General features: G+C 39.3%; 1 pseudogene; it reads right to left on the reverse strand.

The window, feature by feature from the left end:
• Positions 1-27018, reverse strand: part of LOC148151952 (uncharacterized) — an 83245-nt pseudogene that overhangs the window by 13946 nt on the left and 42281 nt on the right.

Consider the following 27018-nt stretch of genomic DNA (forward strand, 5'->3'; position numbering starts at 1 on the left):
AATAGAGGCATGGACTATTTTCTAAGTGGGGAGAAAATACAGAAACCTGAAGTGCAAAGGCACTTGGGAGTCCTTGTCCAGGTTTCTCTTAAGGTAAATTTACAGTTTGAGTTGGTAGTTAGGAAGGCAAATACAACTTTGGCATTCATCTTGACAGGGCTAGAATATAAAAGTAGGGAAGTACATCTGAGAGTTTATAAAGCTCTGGTTAGACCACATTTAGAGTATTGTGAGTAATTTTGGGCCCCATACCTCAGGAAGGAGGTACTGGCCCTGGATTGGGTTCAGAGAAGGCTCACGAGAATGATTCCAGGAATGAGAGGCTTAACATATGAGGAATGTTTGAGGACTCTGGGAATATACTCAATTGGGTTTACAAGGATGAGAGGGGATCTAATTGAAACTTTATAGAATACTGAACGGCCTGGACGGAGTAGATGTTGGGAAGGTGTTTTAACTGGTAGCAGAGACTAGGGCCCAGCTTAGAGTACAGGGAAGACCCTTTAGAACAGAGATAAGTAGAAAATTCTTCAGTCAGAGAGTGGAATTCATGGCCACAGAAAGCTGTGGAGCCAGGTCTATCTTCCTAATAATGTTGCCTCTTTTTTCACATTATGATCCTGTATGCAAAAGGTAGATACTTCACGAATCAAGTGTGGGGGTCATCAAGATTTCCCAATCTTTACCCACAATCAGTATATTTAGACCAGAGATAGATAGGTTCTTGATTGTCAAGGGGATCAAGGGTTACAGGGACAAATCAGGAGAATGGGGTTGAGAAATTTATCAGCCATGATTGAATGGCAAAGCAGACTGGAAGGACTGCATCTTTTAAAACAGTGGGATTGGAACAGCTAGTAATCAGATCAATAATAACTTTGCCGAAGAAGTTATGATTGTACATGGATGCAATAAATGGAAGGACAACAGCAGCCAAAAAAATAATACTGTTTAAGTTACTTCCTTATGACAAGTCAAGTTAATAAAAGCATTAATGCAGCCATATCTGTACAAAAAGCTGAAAGATTACTATTCCCAGTTTGCATTTTTCACTAATATATAAATGCATCAGCTGTTCAGAACTCTTGCCAACAGCCACTATTATGCAAAGTTCAGCATAAACCTAGTGAAAATGCTTTCCTTTTCAATGGTCCACCAGCAATGTAAGAGATCACTGATTGTGGGTAAAGGTTGGGAAATCTTGATGACCCCCGCACTTGATTCGTGAGGTATCTACCTTTTGCATACAGGATCATAATGTGAAAAAAGAGGCAACATTATTAGGAAGATAGTTTTCCATGACCCTATATTATGCAAATTGGACTGCACATTGAACTCTGCAATTATGGAGAAGGCTTCATTTCAGCTTATTGGTTGCGTAAAAACAAATCGACACACTGTAAGGGAATGGATTTAGTCTCATTTGGAATTATTTGCTGAGACTAGCTTGGTTTTGTGGCTTAATTCGACATTTAAATGATTTGTATTTTTGCATTTCTCACCATAACTTCAGGTCTTAATTTTGGCATGAAGTGGCTGTAGTTCATTGCAATGTAAACATGGTTGGGTCAATATTTCACACAGAAATAAAACAAGAGGGCAGTTGAGAGTCAACCACATTGCCGTGGAGTCACATGCAGGCCAGACCTGGTAAGGATATTGTAAATTACATTAATGAACCAGATAATCAGATTCCAATCCAATTTATAATCCAGAACCAGATAATCCAATAATCAGAAAACAATCAACAGGGTTTCATGTTAATCATTAGACTTTTAACTCCAGATTTTTATTGAATTCAAATTCTACCATCTGACATAGCAGGAGTCAAACCCGGGGCCCAGAATATTACATGGGTTGTTGGATTAACAGTCCAGCGACATTACCACTGGACCTTCACCTCCCCTGTGTTAAGTCACCTATATATGTCCTATGACACCAATAGATCATGAACCACAGAGTTCTCTGTTTATAATAATGAGGACTGTCAAGGATGAGAAAAGGTAGTACAAGTTCAAATGATTCTAGATCATACTTTATTAAATCAAATTACCCAAATGTCAACATCGCTAACAAAATGCAGAATGTTGGACTGCTCAAAAAATAACATCAATTATGCACTCTGATGTTTCCATGTTATACTTCTTCAGGAAAATAATTTGAAGAATTATCTTGATGTATTCCCTTTGTGTGCTGAATTCATTACACAGATTGCTAACAGCATGCAGTTGTCATACAGTAATTTGCTCTCTATCAGCAAAATCATAAAACATGGCCAATATATCAGAACAATTAAAATATTTGGCTGGTATTAAGTTGAATGACAACATTGCAATTACATTTGCTGTGCTATACAGTGTTTTTGATAGTTCCACGTAACTAATACATAAGCATGTACAGCATTGCAAATAAAGTTGGTGAGGCTCACATAGCCATATGAATTGATGACTTTATGACATTATAATGATCTCTCTCAAACAAGAGGGAGATCAGGCATTTAATATTTCCAGTTTCTATATTTCCAGGAAAGATAGGGGAAGAAAAGTAGTGGTGGGTGATTGGCAAGCGCAATAAGTTTCCCTGTGAGATGTCTGATTATCAGGTCACTAATATTCCACCGCCAGACTTCCACAATCCCCCTCACCACTCTTCTGAGGTGGTCATTTAGAATTAAGGAGGGCTTTCTCTCACTCTTGTGTTTTTGATCCTGAAATGACTGAATATTCCAATGCTGGATCCATCCAACCTGTTGGAGGTGGATTAGGTCTTGTGGGTGAAATGCTCAGGTTTTCACACACATCTTCCATTTGACGTGCACTTGGGCCTGGTGGAGAAACTCAAAATTGTCGGCACCTTCATGGATGTATCTTTTCCTCTCAGTCTTGAGCTAGAAATTCTCATGAATTAGTAGGGACACAGCATTTAAAAAAAAAATTAATTCATGGGACATGTTGCAGCTCGTTAGACCGCATTCATTTCCCATCACTTATTACCCAGAAGTCAGCTAATAGTTAATCAATGTTGTTGACTGGAGTCATAGGTAGGTCAGACCAAGTGAGGTTGACAGATTTCCTTCACTATAGGGCATTATTGTACCAGATTGATTTTGATGTCAATTGGCAATGGTTACTGTTTTATTGAATTCAAATTTCACCATCTATCATGGTGAAATTCAAACTCCCATTCCTAAAACATTAGCCTGGGTTTTGGATTACTAGTCCAGTAACATTACCATGGCAACACCACCTCACCACGTTGGTTGGTAGCTACTTGTCATGATGAAGTTTGGAATCAAGAGTTCACTTTGGAAGTCTTATGTCAGGCATACACAGCAGATTGACAGTAAGTAGTGTCTCAGTACTGGAATGTTGACCTGAGAGAAAAGGCTGATATTGCACAGTCTATCCTCACAGTGGATTTACAAAGTTTTGTGGAGACATAACTGGTGATATTTCTCAAGGAGGTTCAAATGCCTGCTCGATAGTGTCTGTGTCTCTGATACATACAGAAGGGAAGGTAACACTGCTGTCCTGTAGACCATGAGCTTTGTGTCAGATTTGAGATCTTTTCATCATCTGGTCAGTTCCTCAGAGAGCCAAAGGCTGTGAAAGCACATTGGAGATGAAGTTAAATTTCATTGTCAATGTCTTGCCCTCACTGAGAGGATCCTACCAATGCATGGGAATTGATTCACATTGACCAATGACTTACTGTGGATCAAGATAGTCTGAGGCATTGTTGTAGCTGGAAGCAGGCTCTAAGTGGACCTTTTCTATCTTGATGTTTAGCCCAAGACCCATTCTTTCATGTCTCTGTGAATGCATCAAAGAAAGTTTGGAGCTCAGACTCTGTGGGTGCAAACACGTTAGTGTCATGTTTATACTGCAGCTTGATGTCAGAGGTTGGGATGGTCTTGGTTCTGGACTGGGGGTGATGCAAGTTGAATAATTCCTCACTCATCCTGCCGGTTAGCTCCACACCACTGAGAAGCTTCAAGGATATGGGATGGAGTGATGCAGCAAGGAAGATGTTGAAGGACACAGTGTTGTTTGACCACAGTTTGCACATATATTGAGGTGGATCTATTAGTGAGGTTCATGGCTTGCACACTGTCTTGTAGCCAGTAGAGGATGGCAAGAAATTGCTCGAGGCATCCTACTTTGACGAAGATATTCCATAATTCCTTCTAATTTACAGAGTCAAAGGCCTTTGTGATGTCGAGAAGGCCATGCACAAAGGTTGCTGCTACTTTCTGCAGATCATGTCCACTGGATCTGTTGAGGGAAGGAATACATATTGTGACTATTCATTGGGAAGGGAAGATTGAGGAAGATTTTTTTCAGCAACCCTCCCTGTGCTGGTCAGCAGGGATAATTCTCAATAGTTACCACAATTGGTCTTGGAGATGGTCACAATTATGATGTCTCAGAGGCATGCTTTCCTCGTTCCAGATAAGGGAGATGAGGCCATGTGTTTGAGCCAAAAGTACTTCTCTGCTATATTTTAGTATTTTCGTGGGGATTCTATCTGTACCAGCAGCCTTATTGGTTCTCAGGTACCAGATGACTTTTTCAACTTCACCTGGAGTTGTGTTGAGATGGATAGAATACTGTTAGATGTGGTTGAGAGCACTCACATCAAGAACAGAGCTTTGGCTGAAGATAAACAAAAGAATTCTTGGTCAAAGAACAAAGAACAAAGAAAATTACAGCACAGGAACAGGCCCTTCGGCCCTCCAAGCTTACACTGATCCAGATCCCTTATCTAAACCTATCGCTTATTTTCTAAGTGTCTCTGCTCCCTGCCCTTTCATGTATCTGTCTAGATACATCTTAGATACACTATCGTGCCCGCCTTTACCACCTCCACTGGCAATGCGTTCCAGGCACCCACCATCCTCTGCGTAAAGAATCTTCCATGCATATCTCCCTGAAACGTTTCCCCTCTCACCCTGTACTTGTGAACCCTCGTAATTGAGAACCCCACTCTGGGAAAAAAGTTTCTTGCTATCAACTCTATCTATAGCTCTCATGATTTTGTAGACCTCAATCAGGTCCCCCCTCAACCTCCATCTTTTTGATGAAAATAATCCTAATCTACTCAACCTCTCTTCATAGCTAGCCCCCTCGATACCAGGCAACATCCTGGTGAACCTCCTCTGCACCCTCTCCAAAACATCCACATCCTTTTGGTAATGTGGCGACTAGAACTGTATGCAGTATTCCAAATGTGGCTGAACCAAAGTCTTATACAACTGTAACATGACTTGCCAACTCTTGTATTCGATACCCCGTCTGATGGAGGAAAGCATGCTGTATGCCTTCTTGGTCACTCTATTGACCTGCATTGTCACCTTCAGGGAACAATGAATCTGAACACTCACATCTCTCTGTACATCAATTTTCCCCAGGAACTTTCCATTTATTGTATAATTCGCTCTTGAATTGGATCTTCCAAAATGCATCATTTTGCATTTGCCCAGATTGAAGTCCATCTGCCATTTCTCTGCTCAATTCTCCAACCTTTTTACATTCTGCTGCATTCTTTGACAGTCTCCTCCACCATCTGCTACTCCACCAATCTTAGTGTTATCTGCAAACTTACTAATCAGACCACCTAAACCTTCCTCCAAATCATTTACGCATATCACAATCAAGAGGGGTCCCAGCACGGATCCCTGTGGAACACCACTGGTCACAGTTCTCCATTTTGAGAAACTCTCTTCCACTACTACTCTCTGTGTCCTGTTGCCTAGCCAGTTCTTTATCCATCTAGCTAGTATACCCTGGACCCCATGAGACTTCACTTTCTCCATCAGTCTACCATCGGAAACCTTATCAAACGCCTTTCTGAAGTCCATGTATGTGACATCTACAGCCCTTCCCTCACTCAATCAATTTTGTCACTTCCTCAAAGAATTCCATTAAATTGGCGAGGCATGACCTTCCCTGCACAAAACCATGCTGCCGATCACTGTTAATGCCATTTTCTTCCAAATGTAAATAGATCTGACCCCTCAGTATCTTCTCCAGCAGCTTCTCTACCATTGACATCAGGCTCACTGGTCTATAATTACCTGGATTATCCCTGCTACCCTTCTTAAACAAGGCGACAACATTTTACACTGACTAATACAGGAAAATACAGTGAAAAACTTCAACCGTCACCACAATTTGGTGCCATTTTGATAAGGTTAAGAATAAAAAGAGTAAAAAGATATAACTGAAAGAGAGTTTATTTTTATTCTGCCACCGCTGCTTTGAGTCCTGAGTCCTGAGCCAGTTCACCAATGACATCGGTGCTTGAATCCCTCCTCCACTGAGTCATAGCCGCTTGTGCTGAAACCATCAAAGTAGCAGTTATCACTCTTTAGGTGCCATCTCTTCGCCACTGGACCTACCTTGCTACCACTGCTGCCATTATTGCCTCACTGATAGCCAGGAGTCTCTGGCTCTGGGTCTACCACAACCAGGAGATGTTGCCACCCCGATGACACCAGGAGTCCCTTCTCTGGGTCTACTGCAACCAGGAGTCCCTGCTCTGGGCCTATTGCAACCAGAATCCCTGGCGCCACTGAGAAAAGTTATTTACTTATGAAGACAGTGGGCATACTTGAGCTATCAGTGCTCAATGAGCTTTTTGTATCTGCCTTCACTAAAGAAAAAAAATACTGCTAATGACACAGCAAATGAGTAGTTGGTAGAAAAATTGGATATGAGAAAAATAGAGAAATGTTTAGTAGGTTAGCAATGCACAAGGTTGAAATGTTTGTAGAGATGCACCCTAGGTTGGTGTAATCTAGGTAGGAGAAATTGTGAGGACTGTGGCCATAATCAACCTTAGGCAAATGAGTAGCGCCTGGTGACTGGAGGCTTGCAAATGTTACAGCCCTATGTAAAAAAAGGTGGAGAGGTATAAATTCAGCAATTACAGGTCAATCATCCTAATGGTAGTCAGAGGGGAAACATTTGGGAACATGAATCCAAGGCAGAATTAGTTCATACTTTGAAAAATATCATTATAAATACATGCAAGTTCAGATTTATTAAAGGAAAATCATTTATGATTCAACTTGCTTGATTTTGGTAAATTACAGAGAGAGTGGATGAGGATAGTGTAGTGACTGGAACAAGGCCAGCCAGGTGGATCTCATAGAATATGAGTTTTCTTGTTTGGTATTGTTAATCTGGTCCAATCAGGGAGCCCTGGCTGAGAGCTGGCTCTGAAGGAGCTGGATCAGTATCAAGGACTCTCCATGTGTAAACAAAGATTGACTTGGGGATGGGAGACCAGCCTCTATGGAAGTATTTCAGATAGTATGAGTAATATCCTCTATATAGACTTTCAAGCAATGTTTGGTAAAGTGCCAGGTAATAGTGTTGATACAAAACAGAAAACATGAATTCCATAATAAAGAAATGGTGATTATGTAGATGTAGTTTAGACTGGTGAGGGAACAGTTTGCACAGAGCAGTGGTGAACAGTTGCTTTTCACACTGCATGGAAGTGTGCAATGGTGTCACCCAGACTCAGAATTTCGGCTTGTTCAGATATATATTAATGACCAAGACTTGGGTATACACAGCATAATTTCAAAGCTTGTAGATAACCTGAAACTTGAAAATGCATTATTCAGTGAGGAAAATAATGAGAGACTTTGCCCAGGAAGACATAGCTGGACTTATGACTTGTAAATAGAAGGCAGATGGAATTTTTTAAAAAGTGTGAAGTTGTACATTTTGATAGGAAGAATGAAGAGAGGCAATCTGAATTAAATGGTACACTTTCCAAGGGGATGCAGGAACAGGAAATCTGAGTATCACATTACACTCCACAGGGTAAGTGAGGAATGATTGTTTCCTCTTGTGGGAGAGTCTAGGATCAGAGGGCACAATTTCGGATTAAAGGGTCACACATTTAAGACAAAGATGAGGAGGAATTTCTTCTCTCAGAGAGTAGTGAATATGTGGAATCCTTTACTACAGAGGGCTGCTGAGCTTGGATTGTGAAGTATATTCAAGGTTGAGATTGGCAGATTTTTAATCAGTTAGAGAATCAAGAAGTACAGTGAAAAGTCAAGAAAGTGGACCTGAGGATTGTTCGATCAGCCATAACCTCATTGAATGGCTGTTATTTTTGAATCTGGAAGGACCAGGGGAAAAAAGCTGCTAATAAAACTAACTGGATTCTTAGCTTTTTAAATAGAGATGTACATTAAGAAAGAAGGATAGTGAGCAAAACTAATTCGGGATTAGAGTGGTGCTGGAAAAGCACAGCAGTTCAGGCAACATCCGAGGAGCAGGAAAATTGACGTTTCGGGCAAAAGCCCTTCATCAGGAGCTTTTGCTCGAAACGTAGATTTTCCTGCTCATCAGATGCTGTGCTTTTCCAGTACCACTCTAATCCAGAATCTGGTTTCCAGCATCTGCAGTCATTGTTCTTACCGAGTTAAAACTAATTTGGCCTGAGTTAGAGTATTATGGCTAATTCTAGGTATGCTTTATGAAGTATGCCATGGACTTAGAGAGCGGGCAGAGAAAATTTAGTAGGATGAAACCTGAGTTGAAAGACATGTAGACAGGTGAGAAAAACTGGTGACAAAAATAGAAATTTCTGGAACAGCACAGCAGGTCTGGCAGCATCTATGGAGAGAAATCAGAGTTAACACTTCGGTTCGAATGACCTTTCCTCAAAACTGATAATCTCCAAGCAGAGATGGTTAAAAGGGGCTTTTGACAAATTTCTACTGAGATTTTGCGACAAATAAATGAAATGGTGATATATTTTGATAAGATTTATGTTATTTCATTTATTTCAGTAGCAAGTGAAAAAAAATCATTGCCAAACCTTCACATGACATCCTTTTAAAGAATGATGCTCAAACTCATTGGCCTTCCAACAACATGTCTGGTATAACTCTTGTCAGAGTTCAGTGGAAAAGCTATCAAATAAACTGCAGATAATCAGAGAGGGAGAGGCCTTAATATTAAAGAGGAGGCAAAGACATAACTGGGTAACTTTACAATCAGGAAGAGCAGAAGTATGGTCATCTATCAGGTCAAATTGAATTAAATAAAATGACCTTTTATTTCATTCACTCATGGGATGTGAGCATCACTGGCTAGCCAATGTTTATTGCCCACCCCTAATTGCCCCTGAGAAGGTCGTGGTGAGCTGCCTTCTTGAACTGTTGCAGTCCACGTACTGTAGGTTGACTCACTATGCCCTTAGAGAGGGAATTCCAAGATTTTGACCCAGCAACATTGAAGGAACAGCAATATGTTTCCAAATCAGGATGGTGAATGGCTTGGAGGGGAATTTTTAGGTGGTTCTGTTCCCATATATCCAGTGCCTTCTTCATCAAGATAGAAGTGGTCACGGGTTTGGAAGATTCTGTCTAAGGAACTTTGTGAATTTCTGCAGTACATCTTGTAGATAGTACAGATACTACCAATAAGAGCCAGTGATGGAGCGAGCGAATGTTTATGGATGTGGTGCCAATCAAGCAAGCTGCTTTGTCCTGGATCATACCAAGCCTCTTGAGCATTGTTGGAGATGCACCCATCCAGCCAAATGGAGAGTATTCTATCACACTCCTGACTTGTGCCTTGTAGATGGTGAACAGGCTTTGGGGAATCATGAGGTGAGTTACTCACCAGTCTTCCTAGTCTCTGGCCTGCTCTTGTAGCTACTTTGTTTATGTGATGAGTCAAACTGAATTTCTGGTCAATGGTAATCCCAAGAATGTTGATAGTGAGGATTCAGTAATGGTAACATCATTGACTGTCAAGGGATGGTGGTTAGATTATCCTTTATTAAAGATGGTCATTGCCTGGTGCTTGTGTGGCACAAATGTTACTTGGCACTTGTCAGCCCAAGCCTGGATATTGTCCAGATCTTGTTGCATTTGAACATGGACTGCTTCAGTATCTGAGGTGTCACAAAATGTGCTGAACATTGTGCAATCATCCACAAACAGCTCCACTTCTAACCTTATGATGGAGTGAAAGTCATTGATAAAGCAGCTAAGATTGTTAGGCCTAGGACACTAACGTGTCGAACTCCTGCGGAGATGTCCAGGAGCTGAGATGACTGACCTTCAACAACCAAAACCATTTTCCTACGTGCCAAGTATGACTCCAACTAGCACATTGTTTACCCCTTGATTCATATTTATTCCAGTTTTATGAGAACTCCCTGATGTCACACTCAGTCAACTGTGGCCTTGGTTTAAAACAGTCACTCTCAACCTCTGGAATTCTGCTCGTTTGTCTATATTTGAACCAAAACTGTAATGAAATCAGGAGCTGAGTGGCCCTGGCAGAACCCAAACCGGACATCACTAAGCAAATTATTACTGAGCAGGTGCTACTCGAAAGCACTGTTGATGACACCTTCCATCATTTTACAGATGATTAAGAGTAGACTGCAGAGTGGCAACTGGTTGGGTTAGATTTGGCCTGTCTTTTCTGTAGGGGACATTTCTAGGTAATTTTCCACCTCATCGACTAGATGCCAGTGTTATAACAGTACTGGAACAGCTTGATAAGGGGGGTGGCACGTTCTGTAGCATCCAGCGCTTCCAACTGTTTCTTGGCATCACATGGAATGACCCAAGGTGGCTGAAGACTGGTATCTCTAATGCTGGGGACCATTGGAGAAGTCTAAGATGGATTATCCACTTGGCACTTGGTACTTCTGGATGCGTTTGACTCTTGCATCATTGACGATGGGGATATTTGTGGAACCTCTCCACTAGTGTGATTTAATTGCCCATGACTGGACAAATGTCTGCAGTGCTTAGATCTGATCCATTGAATCAGACTTGATCTCATGATGGTGCTAATTGTTGAGTTGGGGATATGGCGGGCCTTAAGTTTTCAGAATGCACTGGAGTTCAATTCTACTGCTGCTGATGGCCCATGGCATCTCATGGATGCCCAGTCTTGAATTACTAAGTCTGTTCCAAGTCTGTCTCATTTCCAATGGTGATAATGACACATGACACAATGGAGGTCATTCTCAATGTGAAGGATGGATTCTATCTCTACAAGAACTGAATGTTACTGTTATGGAGAAATACAACTGGCAGATTGGTTAGGATGAGATCAAATATGTATTTCCCTCTTGTTGGTTTCCTCAACACCTGCCTCAGACCCAGTCTCGCAGCTATGTCCTTTAGGACCCAACCAGCTCAATCAGTAGTGCTGCTGCTGAGACATTGTTGGTGGTGGACATTGAAATGTCCCACCAAGAGTACGTTTTGTGCCCTTGCCATCCTCGGTGCTTCCTCCAAATATTGTTTAACCTGGAGGAGTACTGATTCAGCAGCTGAGGAAGGATAGCATATAATACTCAGCAGGAGGTTTCCTTGCCCATATTTAACTGTTGCCATGGGACATTGCGGGATGCAGAGTCAATGATGAGAACTCCTAGGGCAAGTCCCTCCTGACTGTATATCACTGTGCTACCACCTACTGGCTCTGCCAGTGAGACAGGATTATCCAGGGAAGGGGATGGTGGTATCTGGGATATTGTCATGAATGTGACAATATCAGGCTGGTGTTTAACTAGTCTGTGAGACAGCTCTCCCAATTTTGACTCTAACCCATAGAATTTAGTAACCAGGAGTTTGCAGGTTGAGAGGGTTGACCTCTGCAGTTGTCTTTTCCAGTGCCTAGATTGATGCCTGGTGGTTCATCTGTTGAGATTTTGTAGCAATTGTTTCAACTTAATGACTTGCTAGGCCATTTCAGAAGACAGTTAAGAGCCAACCACATTGCTATGGGTCTGGAGTCATATGTAGGATGGCAGATCTCCTTTCCTGCAGGACATTTGTGAGACAGGTGGGTTTTTTCCAGCAATCGACAAGTGTTTCATTGACATTAGTAGATTCATAACTCCAGATTTTTAAAAAATTGCATTCAAATTTCACTATCTGCTGTGGTGGGATTCAAACCTGGGTCCCTAGAGCATTAGTTGATTTTCTGAATGAATAGACTCTCGATAAAGTCACAAGACCTCCCTCTAATTATCATTGCCTACAGCAGTGAAACCGAATCCAGAAAAGATATGAATTGACCTTCCTGACCAGCTGATTCCCATTCCCTTGCAGGTATCTTGTGATGAAGTCAAAAAGTGTGGTACTGGAAAAGCACAGCCGGTCAGGCAGCATCCGAGGAGCAGGAGAGTCGACGTTTCAAACATAAGCTTTTCATCAGGACTTTCTCCTAGTAACTTGTGGCCACTTGGCTCCCTGTGGAAATAGGCATCTCTCCTTCTTTGCACGTTCTGAACTAATTCCCACAGTGTTAACAAAAAATTTGCAATTCCTCTCTCTTGATTGTTTGCTCCATTTGGTATGTTTCTTCTTCATAACTTTGCAAGTTTTTCAGAGATTTTTGACAGCTACATCTATTAAATGATTACAACCTCTATTTGTTAGCAGGTTGCCTTTAATAAATTGCCAATAGCAGGAAGTGCCCAAGTCAAATTGATAAAGCTGCCAGTTGTGCTCAGGCTGGCAGAAAGGATTGCTGCCTATTCTGACACCTTGTGCTCATTGCTGGAGACACCACTCAGAAAGGGTTGTCTTTGCTTGAAACCTCCTCCTCCAGCCTTCAGATCACTGGAGATCCTCAGATCCTGTAAACTGAAGCGAGGCAACCTCATTTACCTTTGCATCTGTCCTCCTGAAATGTTTAAAATTCAGATGTTGCTGAAAATTTGTTACTATTGGCAAATTACTCCCAGTGGTGCTGCTGGGACTGGAGTGCAGATGGGCATCTGATTGTGTAGAAGTGTGTGTGTGTGTGTGAGATTTTGACATCAATAACATATATTTACTCCATTCAAATTCTCTTTCTTTTCTAGAACACCTCTCCTAATGTTAATTCAAAGAAACTACAGTCCATTTAACAATTTCCCCTTCCACATAGAATTTCAATGTGTCAACTGACTCAAAAAGTAAATTCAAATCCATCTGAAAGTTAATTCGATAATTCTGTAGTTCCATGTTTGGATGGGGATGAAACTTGGAAAGGATTATCAAGACATAATGAGGGATAGTGCTATTTCTATATAGCTCCTAACCCCATATCCCTTTCTTCTTTCTTCTTCCTGTGAACGTTCCATCAGTTTGGAATAGTGGTTGTCCCCTTTGAAGCTTTCTCCAGTTTCACTGAAACTAGATTCCTTATTCCCATGGTGCCACTCTGCAATGCCAGTACAAACAACTGTCAACAGCTGTAGAGCACTTTAAAGAGTTTGGAAAAACAACAGAGAAGTGTATCCACTTCCCTTTAAAGTAGCATTTCAGCACCTTATTGCTAAATATGACATTTAGATATTGTTTAGCAAACTGAGTCAACTATGAAAATTTTAAAGGCAAATGGTGCTCATTTTCTCTTAAACATGCTATCACATTGAGAAATAATTAAACTAATTTAATTTATAAAATATTTGCTATGATAGCAAAGAAAATGAACAATAAATATCGACAAAGTCACCTACAGCGTAAATAATATGCAGTCTGTAATACAAATAAATGTAAACCATGGAAGAAAATATTAAAACACAGTTTTTTTTTGCTAGACTACAGTTGAATTGTTCACCAATTAACTAGTAATGTGACTTCCTACATATGCTTAAGTTCATTTGTTTCAAATATACAATTGAAACTTTATGATCTGTTTGCTTTCTCAGTTATTTACCGAAGTTCTATTTGTAAAAAGCCTAGTGTGAAAGATCAGCTTATAGCACACTCCACCAACATTAATCTCTTCCAGACTGACAAACTGCTGGGCTACGTTTTGACAAATAATACAAGTCTGGAAAAGAAAATAGAGAAAGAGAGACATAAACTGTGCTGCTGAACCATAATCATCCATTTTTCACCATCACACAAGTAAAAGTCTAACATATATCTCATAGTCCAAGAAAGATTAAATTCACTTTATGTTATTTGCATTATATTTGTTGTCTGTAAAACCAAAATGAGACAACTCCACATTTTCCAACAAATAACATACATTACGCATGAGACTGAAGCAATAAGCATGCTGTAAAGTTAAGCCAAAATTATACCTCTTCATAATATATTTTTGTTAGATTTAAATGTAAGTTTGAAAGTTTGGTTTTTGTGATAGCTTTTTAGCAGGTATGATATTCTAGTGATGCGTGTCAACCCTAAGGAAGGTGATGGAAAAGAAAAAAACATAAAGCTGTGTTGTCAAGCAGAATCTCAAGACTATTGCAACCTATCATTGATTACATTTAGGAACTTGTGACCATTGTCGGTTTCTGCAGTTTTGATTGGAGAGAAAGAAGCAATTCTTCAGTGGCACTCAACAAGATAACACTGAAATCTAACAATGTAAAAGTGAAAAATTTATGTGAGCTTGAAGTCTTTTGAATTCTATCACTCAAAATGCAATAATCCAAACTGCACAAGAACTGCTGCAGTAGTTTTTAATTATAATTGAAATGTTTAGACTGGTTTAATAGTTTGAAAAGAGATTGTGAAGTGCTTCAGAAAGCCCCTTTTAAGACTGTTGGAACTGATTTTCCCCAGGGAGCTGAGTGAAGAGATATCTCTGGACTCCACAAGAGCTTATTTACCAAACAACCTAAACAGTACACCAGTTCTCAAGACCTATAACTATCAGTGGATTCCCACAACCCCCATTCAATCAATAGCCATTACTGTGAGCAATATCTTGTTTGGGGAACTCAGATCTAACTGCAGAGCTTTGATATCAAAGCACTAAAAACCAAATAACTATATCTGCCACTGTGTTGCTGAACAGCAACATTCTGCAAGTTCTTTAGTAACTAATTTACAACTTGTTGGACCAGTGAACTCTCCTATCTAAAGTAGAAAGCTACGTTTGATTTTCCATTAAATCCTATATTTACTGAAGCGTGTTACTTCAGCAGAGTCTACCTTATCAGGAGGTGAACTGAACAACGCATGTTTCCTCTCCATAGCCTGAAAAGCCAGTGGGCACGGAGATTGACAGATAAGTGAAGTGTGTACACCTCACACACAGGGAATCTTAATACTAGGCCTGCAAGGTTTTAATCACAAAAGTGGTGATGATAGGCCTGGGAAGGCTCAACTTTCACATACTGATTCAAACAAACAGAAAATCATTCCTATAGTGCAATCCAAGTCATTTCCTGCTATATTTCCCGGCTGCTGCAGGCAATCATTATTTAGTGAGATCCTATATTCAAAATGTTAAAATGGACAATTAAATTTACTTATGACCAGAAATAGTTACTAACAGAGAGCAAAGCAAACAAATTCATGCATATAACAAATGAACAATTAATTAATCCAATTCCATATTGATTTTTTTATGCATTAAAGACCAACAAATAAAAATGAACTTTAACAATCATCATGCACTATCACTCAAATCCCAAGAATTTGCTTTGCAATATAACTGTGTGTATTGGTGTTAGATTACAGCTGTCACACTTCCCTGCTGTTTTAAGATTGTTCAGTTTCTTTTCAAACACTTAAATATTTGGTTGAGAATATATGACTGTGGAAACATCTGGAGCATATTCGAAGGCTCCTTTTTTCTACCTTGACTCAAAATCCTGTGAAATGCCATTAGGAAAGCCAACTTGATTTCCTTCTGTCATTTAGATGCTGTAATGGGATTATCTGATAGTGTTTAGACCAGTTAATATTTAATTGGTATACTATTTGGTTAAAGTGACCATCCCTATGCAGTCTTTTTACCCACAACTAGTATCAATATGACTTTGCCATTAGTAGGTGAGACTTGAGCAAAAAAAAGCCTGAACCACACTTGTTAGTTAAAATCCACATATTGCTTCAAGTTCTACCTAAGATCACATTAAAATGATCTTCATGAGATATATTAATTCAAGACATTGTTTATGACTATGTTGGATAGTGTTCAAACACTTAAGGTCATTAGGTTGACCATTTAAATCTGAAAGGGCTGGATTTTGCCATGGGTTTTGGACCCCAATGCTTGGACTTAATGGGGGCTCCAAGTGCAACCTTGCCAGCAGCAGAATTAGCCTTACAATCTTGCTGAAGGTAGCCTCCCAGCATTCAAATGCCCAAGGCATAATTAGAAAACAGGCAATTCTGGATCCTTGGCAGCTCAACTCGGAGACTTGACACTACAAAGACACATCATGACATCAAGAGAGTCCCTTAACATCCATGTGTCCTTGGAAACGATCGTAAGAGTGACCCATTTTCAATATTGTTGAGCCCCTGAGAGCAGACAGGAAATCAAGGCTGAATCTTTTAATGGGCTAAGTGCTGCCTGCCCTGCCAATGGTCCCATCATTGAGATATGGAGCCTTTAACTCTGAAGAGCCCTTGACCTGTTGCAGGGTGATTGCCTTCATTGAGCTGCAGGCTCTGTGTGCAGTCGGTTTGTTCTACCATTAGCAAAGTGCTGGACTTGGTCACAAATTGTCCCTAAACTGATCATTATGAATAGAAATTGTCTGCTTCCATTCCATTTCCATGGAATGGGTAGCTGATGCACTTTGCATCCCATCTATGCGAAAACGCCAGCACAGCTTGAATTCCTTGATGAATTCATTGAATTCATTTGCTTTTTCCTCAACCCATCCTTGTGCAAAGGATACTACCAGGGCCTAAGAGGTTACTGGTGCTTATTGGATAAAGTGACAGCAAAGGGCACAGCACTTTATTTATCTGGAACAAAATCCCAAGTGACTGGCACTGTAAACATGGTGGGAAGAGTTCCAACTGTAATGTCTTATCACCGGAAATCATTTTGATTGGCGCACAAATATGCAATTTCCTTCTGAATGTAGAGATGTCTTTAAAGGGCAAGTTTATTTTGGAAATAAATATAGACTAGGGAAAGGTTTTAAAATCATTTGTACTCATCCATGTTGAATGTCAAAAATGCATTTTAGTTTTATTCTTTTTATTCATTCATGGGATTTGGGATTCACTGGCTGCGTCAGCATTTAATACTTATCCCCAACTTGCCTTGAAAGGTGATGATGCTCTATTTATGGTACAATGCTGTTAGAGAGAGAGTTCCAGTGACAGGTGAAGGATTGGTGATATATTTCCAAGTCAGAATGATGAGTTGCTTGGAGAGATATTAGAGATTGTAGATTCTTGATTAACAAAAACATGAAACATAATTGCACCTGTGCAGGAATGTATAGTTGAGGTTAAAATCAGATCAGCTATGATCCTATCGAATGGTGGAGACGGCTCAAAGGTGTCAAATGGCCTACTCTTGTTCTTTGATTGCATGTTTGTACATAAACCATGATATACACCAATGTGACCATTAAAGAATTTATCTCCATGCTGCTACTCTCAATGTAATCTAATCTGTTATGAACCTAGTGTATTATTATTGTCAGTTTCAGTTAATTTCTGCTGAGATTTTATTATTTTCAATAGACATTATACATAAATGTAGAGCATGTGCTCTGTGAATGGCCCCATTGGTCCAATCATATGGATATATTCCAATGACATGTATCACTCACAGAATAATATCGAAGAAGTAATCAGTTTAAGTGGATCATTAAATGGGCTTCAGTGGGAGATCTCTTTAACTGGAATAGTCAAGAAATGTTTAAGAGTTAAACCTTTGTGTCAAGAACATAAAATTGAAAGAAATTGTTTTAACATTAAATTTGCATTGTAAACTGCATCGTTGTGGACATTATGTTTTCTGACCTTAGTCTGTGGACCTTGCAGGGTAATCCATTAACCATCTGTTGCCAGTTGTCTGTACTGAAGAGAATTGTAAGAGAATGGTGCAACCATAAATATTAGTAAGTATAAGTTCAGTATATTTATAAGTAGGAAGCAACAAATCTCACGACAAAATAGGTCAAGGTTACTGTTTACGTGAATGCTTAACTTAACTGGAGTAATACAAAAAGAGCAGAGTAAAATAAACAACTCTAACTAAGATATCGAAATTATACAAACAATTCATGCATTTTAGTGACTGAAGTTCAGAGGCTAGCTATTACTAGAAAGAAACAAAACTGGCTTTTGAACAAATTGTTTTGTTGCATGATGGCATCCCAGCCCTAAAACCCGAAAGACACATTTCCTTAACATTTGAGGTGGTTGGCTCATCATATTTTACTGAATTTGAATAAAAGAATTGTGAATACTGCTTGATTATGATGGTGTCTTTTGTTGATGTCATGTTATGGAATACCAGGACATAGACAATTGCATAACGTTTTCATATAATGATGGAGGGTCAGTTACATATCTCTCTGGTTCTCCTTTTATATTCTTCCTTTGCTAGAAATTTGGAGTGACATTTACGAATGGTAGAGGAACGGATTGTTTACTAACTTTTTTCACTAGAATACAATGCATGACATGGAAAAAAAGAGATAAAAGCAAAAAGCATATTGAATAAGTCCTGTATATATTCATTTAATATAAATTACTCATTTAATTTTGATGCAGCCTGGGCACCAATTAGCTTTCTGAAGAAGTAGATAAATTCTGTTTATTTTCTGTTATTAATTCAAATTATAAAATCTTGATGACAAAATGTTGCTGATTGAATTGGTGATGTCTCTACAAAACCTGGATCCACACTGGACACTGAGAGAAGCAATGAACAACTTTATCTCATCAATGGCTGTAATGATTGTAAGTGAGTTGAATTCTGCCTAATTGCACTTCTTCAATCACGACTGTCTTGAAACATGAATTCCTTCTCAATTTTGTAGTTTGGTAACACTGGTTTTGTAAGGTCATGGATTTGCAATCAGTAATGATTGGATGTCAGTCTGTTTCTGTGAAGATATGCTCTTCAGTTATAGAGTGCTTTTGTGAAAATGAAGGGACAATCAACTATTCCCTCTGATCTTTAAAAAAAACCCACTAGGAATCAAAGTGCTGTGCAAACAAGGAATGCACTATGGGGAAAGAATATCCTACTCTGCCTGTCATGCATAATAGACAAATAGTTGGCAATATAATGTATAGTTTGTTTTGTGGACTATGTCTTTCCTTGGGTGAACATGAGTAAATTGATAATCAGGACATATAATGAGTTGAAAAGGATCAAACTGTCCCTGTCACTATTATCATTAAAAAGAATAGAATCAATTAAAGAAAAAATAAAAAATAAGTGCCTCATTAAGAGATAGCTGAAAGCCATGAAGTCCTAGTTGATGGCCAAACATGGAAAGAACAAAGAACAAAGAATAAAGAAAATTTACAGCCCAGCAACAGGCCCTTCGACCCTCCAAGCCTGAGCCAATCCAAACCTACTGTCTGAACCTGTCGCCCAATTCCTAAGCATCTATATCCCTCTTCTTCCCACCTACTCATGCATCTGCCCAGATGCATCTAAAATGAATATACCAAACCTGCCTCTACCACCTCTGCTGGCAATGTTTTCCAGATGCCCACCACCCTCTGTGTGAAGTAATTGCCACCTGTATCCCCCTTAAACCTTCCACCTCTCACCTTGAAAGTGTGACCTCTCATTATTGAATCCTTCACCCTGGAAAAAAGCTAGTCTCTATCCACCCTGTCTATACCTTTCATGATTTTGTAAAATTCAATTAGGTCCCCCCTCAATCTCCTTTTTTCTAATGAAAACAAACCTAACCTACTCAACCTCTCTTCACAGCTTGCACCTTCCACACCAGGCAACATCCTCGTAAACCTTCTCTGCACCGTCTCCAAAGCGTCCACATTCTTTTGGTAATGTGGCGCCCAGAACTGTACACAGTATTCTAAATGCAGCCGAACCAATGTCTTGTACAATTTTAACATGACTTGCCAGCTCTTATACTCAATACCCCGTCCAATGAAGACAAGCATACTATATGCCTTCTTGACCACTCTATCCACCTGTGCAGCAACCTTTAGGGTACAATGGACCTGTACTCCTAGATCTCTCTGCCCATCAATTTTTCCCAAGGCTCTTCTGTTCATTGTATAATTTGCTCTAGAATTAGTCTTGCCTAACTGCATCACCTCCCATTTGTCTGGATTGAAATCCATCTGCCATTTCTCCGCCCAACTCTCCAGTCTATCTATATCCTCCTGTATTCTTTGACAGTCCCTTGTGCTTTCTGCTACTCCACCAATCTTTGTGTCATCTGTAAACTTGCTGATCATACCAACAGTGCCCTCTCCCAGATCATTTATGTATATCACAAACAACAGTGGCCCCAACACTGACCCCTGTGGAACACCACTGGTCACCATTCTCCATTTCGAGAAACTCCCTTCAACTACTACTCTCTGTCTCCTGTTGCTCAACCAGATCTTTATCCACCTAGCTAGAACACCCTGCACACCAAGTGACTTTACTTTCTCCATTAGTCTACCATGGGGAATCCTTATCAAACGCCTTACTAAAGTCCATGTATATGATATTAACAACCCTTCCTTCATCTATGAACTTGGTCACTTCCTCAAAGAACTCTATAAGTTGGTAAGGCACGATCTCCCCTGCACAAAACCATGTTGCCTATCACTGATAAGCCCATTCTTTTCTAAATATAAATAGATCCTATCCCTCAGTACTCTCTCCAGCAACTTTCCCACCACCGAGGTCAGGCTCACTGGTCTGTAGTTACGTGGAATATCCCTACTACCCTCCTTGTACAGGGGATAACATGAGCAACCTTCCAGTGCTCCAGTACCTCACCTGTATTTAAGGATGCCACAAAGATATCTGTCACGGCCCCAGCTAGTTCCTCTCTCCCTTCCCTCAACAACCTGGGATAGATCCCATCCGGTCCTGGGGATTTGTCCACCTTAATAACCTCTAGCCTACCCAATACATCTTCCCTACTCTGTCAACATGACCCAGACTAATCAAACTTCTATCTCTAATTGCAAGATTCATCATGTTCCTCATGTGAACACTGATGCAAAGTAATCATTCAGAATCTCACCCATTCTCTCAGGTTTGACACACAGCCTTCCTTCATTATCCTTTAGTGGACCAATTCTTTCTCTAGTTACCTGCTTGCTTCTTATATTAAGGAATAAAATACTTTGGGATTCTCCTTAATTCTGCTCGCTAAGGCTATTTCATGACCCCTTTTAGCACTCTAGATTCCTCATTTAAAACTTGTCCTGTTCTTCCGATATTCCTCCAGGGCTCGTTCTGTTCTTAGATGCCTAGACCTTATGTACACTTCCCTTTTCCACTTGGCTAGTCGTACAATTTCTCCTGTCATCCACGGTTCACAAATCTTGCCCTTCCTATCCTTTGTCTTCAACGAGATATGCATATTCTGCATTATCTTTAACCTATCTTTGAAAGCCTCCCACATATCAAATGTGGACTTCCCTTCAAATAGCTGTGTCCAATCCTCATTTCCGAGCTTCTGCCTAATTTTCATATAAATGGATTTGGCCCAGTTTAGTACACTTCCCTTAGGACCACTCTCATCTTTATCTACGAGTATTCTAAAACATACAGAGTCGTGGTCACTGTTCCCAAAGAAATCCCTCACTGCAACTTCTACCACCTGTCCTGGCTCGTTCCCCAGTACCAGGTCCAATATGGCCCCTTCCCTTGTCAGACTATTGACATACTGCGCTAGTAAACTCTCCTGAATGCTTCTTAAAAATTCTACCCCATCCAGACCTCTGACACTAGGTGTATCCCAGTCAATGTTGGGAAAATTAAAATCTCCCATCACCACTACCCTATTGCCTCTACATCTTTCCATAATCTATTTAATCTGATATAATCATATTGTATTGGATGAAGAGGAAGAGAGATAATTGAAATAAAACTAAGTTATATATTAAAATACAGTGAGGACCTTTTGAAAGAAGCTCAAAATTTGGATGTATCAATAAAGTTGTACATCTTATTGACAGTTTTGAGTGGGGATGGAGCAGGGATGCTGCTGCATCTCAATTTCTGCTGCCAGTTCAAAGCTCGTCCCACTACTCCCAGCCTGGAATGAATCTGATTAAAATTTTATTGACAGTTCTAGCCAAGACAGCATGCTTTGAATATGGTAACACTGAATGAACCTGACCAGGGTTGAATTAGTAGCACAAAATTCACCCAGTCACTTATGACATTATAAGTTATGAATCATCCTATTACTTCAGCAAAGACATAAATAAAATCAATGAGAAAGGCACATGGTGAAATGAGCAAACTTACAACTGACAGATCATTACAGGGAGGACTTGTGTTAGCATCTCCGCTTAGTCAGAAGCTCTTGATTCAAACTCCATGATAAGACTTGTTGTCCATTAAATATGTGTTCATTACATGGCCAAAGAGTTGAATATAAGCCTATAATTATTTTGAATATGCCTGATGGAAGGGTGAGACAGTTTCCTGGTGAGCCATCCTGCAGAATGCAGTGGCAAAATATTGCAGGACTTTGCCTGTAGGAATGGACCAATCCAATGGAAATCCCAGAGCCCAATCCTTGGAAATGAGGACATGATGAAGACAGATACATGCCCAACATGGGAATTTGGCCAGGCCAGAAAAAAAGTGGACTATCCAAATGTTTATCTGGATGGTTCCATTATAAACTTGCTGATCTCCACAATTATATTGAACACTATATATTTACTACTTATGCATTATGTGTTTCAATTTTAGAAGAGTGAAATAATATTATTGCAGATAATTCATTGCTGTTTTGCTTTGTTCTTTGTTTTGAAGTTGTACTGGATAAAACTGATATAAGCAAAATTGTGATAATCTTCCATTCTGGCTGGCAGTCATTGAATGAGCAAGATACTACATTTGTAGGCACAAAAATATTTAGAACACTTTTATTGAAATGCTGGACTACAGAACGATATACGTAAATACATCCCTTCAACCTCTGTCTTATCACGTGCATATTTATTTTTTTGTTGTGGTTCTATTCGCTGAGCTGGGAATTTGTGTTGCAGACATTTTGTCCCCTGTCTTGGTGACATCCTCAGTGCTTGGGAGCCTCCTGTGGAGCGCTTCTGTGATGTTTCCTCCGGCATTTACAGTGATTTGTACAGGAGGCTCCCAAGCACTGAGGATGTCACCTAGACTTGGGACAAAATGTCTGCAACACAAATTCCCAGCTCGACGAACAGAACCACAACAACGAGCACCCGAGCTACAAATCTTCTCCCAAATATTTATTTTTTGTCAGTAGAATTATATTGATGGTATCATAAGATGATTGGCTTCAGTTAAACGATGTGCACAACTGGGCGTTAGGGAAAATGTTTTATGAATTCATCTTCCTACCAGGGAGCATCATTTATCTGGAGTGCAGGTCTGGTATTTGGGAACAGAAGAAATTTAATGGATAGAAATTCCTTCTGACGCATTCACCATTATGTCCAAATTCTCACTATGCATTCAAATGGGAAAAGCTTGATATTAGTGGATAAATTCATGAAACATATCCAAACAGATTGAATACATTGACTCATTATATGTTGGAATTCTCTCTCATGGAAAAAGGTGACACAATCAATATTTGTCAAACTTAAGATGCTCTAGATTATGGAGAAAAATAAGCAGAGAAACATAATATCTCCACAGCTGAACTTTTCTGTGAATAAATTGTTCCCAAATCATTAGTTTGGTTTATACAAAGTAATCTAAGACAAATTGTCACTTACCAGCAGGATATCCTGTGAGGGCTGTGGCATGCCAACAGCTATAATAGTGCTGTAGATGTCCTGGATCAGTTTTCTGTGATCACCAGAATTTAAGAAATGGTGATTGATTTTCATCAATCACGTGAAAATTTCTGCTTCCCATAAATAATTTGCCATCAGTTTCAAAACAAATGAACAAAATAGTTCTTAAATTGGCACCTCTGCAATATATAGCAGCAACATGGTGGCAGCTATTCTGTGGATTCCAATGTTATTCACACAGATAAGATGAAGAACAAATTCAGTAAGTATTTGAAATGTAGATGAGTTAAGTTGTTAGGATTGATATATAAATCACTGTAAGAAGAGTAATTTTAATGTCAACTTTCTCACAGAACAGTTAATTATTCTGAATCCATTATGTTAATTTGGAAGATTCTTTTGTTATTAGAGTTTGTCTTATTCTAGTTCAGTAAAAATGACTTGCATTTCACTCGGCCTTCTCATGCTATTTTCTATCACTAATAAACATTAAGGAAGATTATTTCCTTTTTTCTGCAAAATCATAAATTTGCATTTTATAGGCTGTTTACAGTTTCTACATAAAGCTCACAGAGGAAATCTCGCTCTTAAACCTTTATCATCAAAGTTCGCTTGATGCTTTTCCAAAAAGGTTCAAGCACTGGTCTGTTTGAGCTGGTTGATATCAGCTATAGGAGCAGCCAGATTGCTTCAATTGACTTCACTGCCCCGGGTTAGAGAAGGGGCAATTAGGCAGGCCCATTCTCTTGTCCTATCCAGCAACACCTGCTCATGGTATGTGTGCACAAATATTGGTCAAGGTGAGAAGAGTTTTGGATTGTGTTGTAGCTTGACAGTGTAGTTGAATAACCTGCCTCACAGATGAATAAATCATATTATGATCAGAAAGCTCAATGTCATCTTTGGAATTAATGGCTTTGGGAAAGAGGAAAGAAGAAAATGTGTAAGCAAAAACCTTTACTATCATACTAAACAGAAATCATGTAAATATGTTTGACAGAAATCAATAGTGCAGAAACCAGAAAAACAGTCCTACTCTATACTATTAAGTGAAGGATGGCAAATGGTTTAAGATAAGCACAAAAGGGTTGAAAATTAGCTGAACATTGGAGAGGAAAATAAAAATTAATAAAAACAAAGATTTTTCATAATAAAACACAGGATTAGCATAGTCTCAAAGTTCCAAAGACCAAAGAGGTCAAGTAATGGAGTGCATTAGCACTCTACCCTTTCACCTCTGGAAGCAGAGGTCAAATCCAGCCTTGACTGATGGAGTGAAAGTTTCTTCTTCCTGTTAGCTATAAAAATTTTATGTGAAACAGGTTCAACCTGCTTCCACTCAACTCCTAATGTATATGAGTCCAGAGAACAAAATTCAGAATTCAGAACAAATTGCCCTTAAGTCAATGACCTCAATCTGATGAGGTGAGATGACTAATATGAGAAATGAAAAGCTGATTCTGGCAAAGTAAGGTGTACACTCCAAAACTGGGCATTAGCCAGATGTTAGAGGACAATAGACAGATCTTTACTTACTGTTCAGCTATGCTATAACTAATCTTGACAGAAGTAAATAAGTGGGGACAGATATTGGATAAATGGGACCTGCTGTAGAAAGATGCAGGAATGAGATTTTGAATGAGTTGAAGCTTACAGAAGGTAATGGATGGAATGGTGGCTAGGGGAACATTGGAATAGTTGTCTAGATGTGATAAAAGGTTGATGAAAGGTTCAGTGGCAAATTGCCTGAAGGTGAATAATTTTATGAAGTTAGAGGTAGTGATGGAGAGGACAAGTGATCATCTATTCAATTTGGCAGTAAACAGGTTACCACCATCGTGAACAGTTTGATTCAGCATGAAGTAATTATCAAAGAAGGAAGCAAAATCAATGCTATGAGCACAACATTTCTTGTTGTTGCTGAAGATGTTAGTTTTGTTACCCCATTGTTTAACTGTAGGAATTTAGATGGAGAAAGATAATACAGAGGCAGTAGAGAGATAGAGCTGGATGTGTATGTAGAATTGAATGTAATATCTGTGGATAATATCACCAAAGGTGGACCACGTGAATGAGAAAAAGGAGGAAGCCAAGAATAGATTCTTGAATAACTCCAGTAGTAATGTTTTAGAAGTGTCTTTTTAAAAATTTTGTTTAATTATGAGATGAAGTCATCATTGGCAAGATAAGCATTTATTACCTCCTCTCACTGTCCTTGAGAAAGTGATGGGGTGCTCCTTTTTTAAATTTCCAACCGTAATAGTGAATATACTTTAATATGGTAGTTTGGTACAACAGAGTAGCCTTCTAAGTCACTTCAGAGGGCAGTTTAGAGTCAGTGCAAAGGTAGTCACAAATAGGCCAGACTGGGTAAGGATGGCAGATTTCCTTTCTTAAAAGAGATGAATGATTCAGGTTTATTTTAAAGTTTATCTTGTTAGTTTACATGGTCAACATTGTTGATTATAGACTTTTTATTTGATATTTAATTGTATTTGAATTTTGCTGTTTCAATGGTGGGATTTGAACTCATGACTCTGAATTACTTTCCCAGTAAAATAACCACAATGCTACAACATCCCACATAATACTGTTGGAGATGTTTAGCTTTTATCAGATTGGTAAGTATAGATCCAAGTGAGAGCAGTTTCAATGTGTTGGACAATGGAATGAGAGATTTTAATTATGTTGTCAATAATATTGACACTGTTGAACTGGTATGGTCGTGCTGGACATGTGGGAAGGAAGATGATGATGGGGAAGTTGTAGGATTGTAGGTAGCACATCACAGCACTTGCCCCTGGCAGTAATGCATTCAGCACCACAGGATAAACCATAATTGTTGAGAAGAGACTAGAAGTGGATGGTTTGTTGAAACAACAGGATATTATAAAACAAGACTTTGCTGACTCTGCTAAAATGCAACAGTGGAGACTCAGCACTTGACACTTTCATCTTGATCTGGATAATTTTTAATATTTGAGATGTGGCATGGAAAGACTAATAACTATACAGATTCTAATACACGAAACAGATTCTTGGTGAATTGAAAGCTGCAGTTCTGAGACAAGTTAGGTTTCTGATAAAAACCTTGCATTTCTTGGGGGTTGCTTCTCAAATATAATTATGTGAAATTTGAAGGCTTTTTTTTAAAAAAACACTCTGGACATAAAGTTTGAAATCTGAGCATTAGACAATCCCACATCATATTATTTTGAATTGCTGTCATCTGTAGGAGATAAAGTATTAATTTTTAAAAAAAATTGTGACATACCAGAAAGTGCAACTCCAGCTGCTATCTGTTGAACACGGTTACTGAATGAATACATACTATGGTTTTGTAAATAACT

The sequence above is a fragment of the Chiloscyllium plagiosum genome, unplaced genomic scaffold (assembly GCF_037043375.1).
Source record: "Chiloscyllium plagiosum isolate Xiang-an unplaced genomic scaffold, Cpla_swu_hap1 HiC_scaffold_2, whole genome shotgun sequence".
Taxonomy (NCBI): domain Eukaryota; kingdom Metazoa; phylum Chordata; class Chondrichthyes; order Orectolobiformes; family Hemiscylliidae; genus Chiloscyllium; species Chiloscyllium plagiosum.